The 5,000-nt window shown below is 43.2% G+C and overlaps 1 long non-coding RNA gene across 1 annotated transcript; it reads left to right on the top strand.

The window, feature by feature from the left end:
* The first annotated feature begins 5 nt into the window (after positions 1–5).
* Positions 6–2,735, top strand: LOC134451927 (uncharacterized). The gene is made up of 3 exons (XR_010035315.1): positions 6–162; positions 1,066–1,148; positions 1,907–2,735. It is a non-coding gene; the product is annotated as an uncharacterized LOC134451927 (long non-coding RNA).
* The last annotated feature ends 2,265 nt before the right edge of the window (positions 2,736–5,000 follow it).

Raw genomic sequence — 5,000 nt, 5'->3', positions numbered from 1 at the left:
ACCACCACTCCGACCAGGAAACTGCGATCCAGATCAAGCTTGGCCATCACGAGCTCTGGCCCCGTTCTTCCTGCTGTCTGCATGATTTGCAAGAAAGACAGCAAATTTATCGTCGCGAGTGGCAGACGTCAAAAAGAACGAAAACACAGACTTTAACCGCAGGTAAGACTACTCTCACCCCCACCACACAGTCTATGCGAATGCATCCCATCCCCCAAACCACACACACACACACACACACACACACACACACACACACACACACACACACACACACACACACACACACACACACTCACACAGATGTTAGTAGAAGTTGACTGCTGCACAATCATTGTTTTTTTTGTCTAATTCTAATATGAATGCACGTGTGAATTGGCATAATGTGTTATGTATGTGTGTGGGTGTGAAATTACATTCCAATAGCCTGCAAAACATCCCCATGCCTATAGTACCCCCAGTGTTTTAGGTTTTAGATGTTTAAATGAAACACACTTTGTCTTAAATAGGATGGGGTGTATGTTTATATGGATGTCAGAGCATGCCTGATGTTGATATGACACTGAATATCTGTTCAGAAATGTGGCTCCTCAGCCTGATGGCCTGTCTGGTTAAGACACTGCTTCTGCCATCCCATCCCCCGTGCCATTCCCCCACCCCCCACTGCCCCCCTCTCTCACTTGTACACTTGGGATTTTTCCGCTTCTGTCCCTGGGCAGCCTCAGTGACCAGGCTCAAGAGGTGTGTGTCCTGGCTGTGCTGTACATCTGTGTGCTTAACCCCTTAGCGCAGCACCTATGTTATAACCTTACTGTCACCAAAATTGTAATATGTATGTCTTAATCTGTTACTCTGCACTGTCATAGCAATGTTGTTATGATGTAGTTTTCAGCAAATAGTGAATAGGCCCGCTGGCAACCCCATCTGCAGTAAGAGGCTACGGAATGCTTTTTTTGGGGGTGCAACACCCATCGCCATTTTTTTTACAATACCACTCCACCAGGAAAAATGTCTAATTGTTTGCCTGTCTATTTATTCATTCTTTTTTCTTTTCTTTTGTACAAGGCAAGTTGCAGGAAGCAGCTGAAGTAAAGGAAGACCAGAGCATCCTCATTCACATCAAGGACAGAGACTGTGTGGCTCTGGAGGTGCAGTACCACAGAAGTTGCTACAGAGAGTACACGAGTATTACGAATTTGTCAAATCCAAGGGAAAGTTCACACATGTGTCTTAAAGGACCACTTCAGTCAATTTCAATATGCTGTTGTATTGCTCATACCCTTGACTTGTCAGTACCCGGTGATGGCACATTTTTCGGCTCAGCCCTTTCCGAGATATGAGCTATTCTAATGGGGGCAGCGTTTGTTTACATTTACATTGTTTACAACATAGGCCTACTCCAAATATTTAAAGGGTGTCGCTGTTTGCTAGTTGTCGGCTGATGTTGTATAACCTTTTGGATGTTTTTGGGAATTAATAAAAATGTTTTTTGAAATGTAAACAAAGCGCTGCCCTCATTACAATGACCAGAATCTCGGAAAAGGCTGAAGAAGAAGAAAAACAAATCTCTAGTACTGACACGTCCAGGGTAGTGTGAGCTTTACAACTGCATGTTGAAATTGACTGAAATTGTTCTCTAACACTGCTTGTCATCTGCACATACTGTACTTGTAATATTTTGAAATAAGGAGGATGGCAGTATTCTTGATAGTGTGATGTTCGTTACAGTATGTGCTTCCCTTTGGAATACTTGGTATTATATCTGTTGCATAGCAAGTAAACTCCACCAATATTATTTATTCACTCCGAGTTAATTTGTGAGGGTGGCTATTGCATATCAGCGACAACATGAAGCCCCACTATGCTTGTACTGATATGCCTCTTTTTTTGTTGATTTGTGTTACAGACAGGATATATTGAAGAAGAGGCTCAGTCGTGATTTTCCTCAGCTAGTGTTCCACACCCCCGCCAAACGCAACACATCTGAACTGGTTTTTGCTGAGAACTTGTCGACGAATGCAGTCTTGGACTTGTTACCATCAGCGAGGAGTAGTGTGTGTGTGTGTGTGTGTGTGTGTGTGTGTCCGCCATTCTATTCCATTTGTATCATTATTATTCCTTTTATTATGGTTATGTATATAAGTTAATGCCAGTTCATGAAAATGCCGGTTCATGTGTATGCCACTTGTTTAGATTTTTTTATTTGTTGTATAGTTATTAGTGAATAAATGAATACATGAATACCTGAATGGTCCTTATCATTGATCATTAGATTATTTCCATTTATTAATGTGAATATGAAAAGGTAACCTTATCATCCACTTGCATAATAGTTGTTGGTGCTATAAACAAAGCACTGTTACAATCACTTAGAGGGTTATCAATAGCCTGGGTTATCTATAGCCTACTTATTGTAATTGTTTCCATTAATTGCTCAAAACCACAGTATGAAATGTCAATTGCAAAATTGTGCCTTGTGCTGTAAATAAAGCACTGTTTATAATTTATTTAGAACTTATCCCAATCCAGAGATATATGCATGAGTATTATTTTTGATAATTGTTATTATATGTGAACATGAAAAGGTAACCTTATCATCCACTTGCACAATAGTTGTTGGTGCTATAAACAAAGCACTGTTTGGAGTTACAATCACTTAGAGGGTTATCAATAGCCTGGGTTATCTATAGCCTACTTATTGCAATTGTTTCCATTAATTGTTCAAATCCACAGTATGAAATGTCAATTGCATAATTGTGCTTTGTTCAGTAAATAAAGCACTATTTATTATTTATTTAGAATTTGTCCCAATCCAGAAATGTAGGCACGAGTATTATTTTTGATAATTGTTATTATATACCCTCTTCAAAAGGGTATTTTGGGAGATTCTTATAGGTAGGTCAGACTTAACAACAACAGACGGCTTGTCATAATTTTCAGTTTTTCAGACGGCTTGCCGCTTTTTCCCCGTAAATCGGCTACGTGATTGGTTTAAAACGGTCACATGGTGTCCAGTGACGTAAAAATCGTCATTCCCTACAGAGGATAAGATTTCTTACTAAAATGTCACCGTTTTAATTACGTGCACGATTACATGAAGCGGACATTTCACGGTAAGTTGAACATAGCTTTTGTCGTTTCATCATCTAATGGACCTGCTGTTCGGAAGCTGTGGAGCGAGGCTGAACGAAAAGGGCTGTCACCCTACGGCCTACTAAGACAGTCCCACTACACAATGCACATAGTAAGGAGACAGCCAGTGTTAGCCACCCAGAGACACCCACCCACTGCACAATGTATAGGGATACAGCCACCCAGAGACACCCACCCACTGCACAATGTATAGGGATACAGCCACCCAGAGACACCCACCCACTGCACAATGTATAGGGATACAGCCACCCAGAGACACCCACCCACTGCACAATGTATAGGAACACAGCCACCCAGAGACACCCACCCACTGCACAATGTATAGGGATACAGCCACCCAGAGACACCCAGCCACTGCACAATGCATAAGAAGCAGGGCTGGGCTGGCCATCTAGCATAGCGGACATTTCCCTAGGGGGGCCCACAAGGGTGCGGGGCCCACCAGAAATGCCCGCTGCACCGGTGAGTCAGCTCTATTGCCACTAACTATGAGAGGCCCCTTTCAGCCAAAAGTGCCCGGGCCCTATTTCCCCTCCCAGTCCAGGCCTTGTAAGAAGACATCCACCCAGATAGTCCCACAGCACAATGCATAACCGCGCTGTCACACCGCCAGCGTTGAACGCGTGGAAAGATGCGGAAGTAATTGACATTGTATGGAAGAGCAGGCGTCAGAAGCGTTAAAAGCCGCAAAACGTGTCTAGAGTCAAAAGCGTCAAAAGCCGAGGGCGTCAGAAGTTAAACTTCATCTAAAAATATGTAATGAGCTTGGCGGCGGCAGGTGGCAGCCAATGGAATGTTCACATTTTTCTAAACACGAGCTTCTGTTGGTCGAGATTCTTGGTCGAACGCTTCAGGTTGAATCTTTTGCCTCGTTCAACGCCCCTGACCTGTGCTTTCCAGGCAGGAGTCAGCAGCGTTTTAGCTCTTTCAACGCCGGCGGTGTGACCGCAGCATAAGAAGAGACCCAGAGAGTCCCACTGCAAATTCATAGGGAGGGCATCCACTCACAGAGTCGGAAACAGGATACCTGGAAAGAGAAAGACTGAAAGTCTCTAGTCTACCGAGCCTAATTAACTCATGCATTGATGACTTTAACTCTTGTAAAGTGTTCGGGTAATTTTGACCCGCTTTCAGAAAGACAGTGTCAGTTATTGTTCGTTCACACTGAGATACACTGGCTTTCGCTCATTTTCGGTGAGGAACATGAATCTGAAAAACAATTGCGTCTATGAATGCATGGGAAATTAAGAAACGTAATTTCAATTCTTTGTATGACCACTGCATGTAAAGAAATGGACTATAAAGCCAACCTGACTTGTCGTGATGCATTGAGCTTTCACATCAAATAAGATATTGGTATCCCCCCCAAATCTTCCCTTTTTTCTTTGGGTGTATACTGTAAGGAATGCACAAAAATACAGGCACGACCACAGACATCAACAAGAAAAGGACACTTGCTTTGCTAGCCAAAATCCCAGAAAAGAAAAAAAAAACCTGATCTTTGTGGCACATGCCGTCCTGTAGGCTACTTGAACAAATTGGCTGCAAAACGGGTGAAAATGACTGTGAATTTCCAAGTTCATTTGAGACACATAAGAGAGGACGGAAACACATATTGTGCTCTGTTCTAGTACCCATCAACAGCAAGAGAAAAGGGGATAGGCACAGAGAGAGGTGGAGAGAGGGGAGGGAGAGAGGGGAGGGGGGGGGGTTAGAACTATAATCCCCAATTCACAGCTCTCTTTCTCACTGTCTCCTCTCCTCTCGTCTCCTCTCAGCTCGGCTCTCTGCTGCTCAGTGAAACAATGGATGGATGCCCATGTGGAAATATAAACTACTGCTGCAGC

The sequence above is a fragment of the Engraulis encrasicolus genome, chromosome 7 (genome assembly GCF_034702125.1).
Source record: "Engraulis encrasicolus isolate BLACKSEA-1 chromosome 7, IST_EnEncr_1.0, whole genome shotgun sequence".
Classification (NCBI taxonomy): Eukaryota; Metazoa; Chordata; class Actinopteri; order Clupeiformes; family Engraulidae; genus Engraulis; species Engraulis encrasicolus.
The sequence above is the reverse complement of the archived record's forward strand: the minus strand, read 5'-3'. Positions and strand labels throughout refer to the sequence as shown.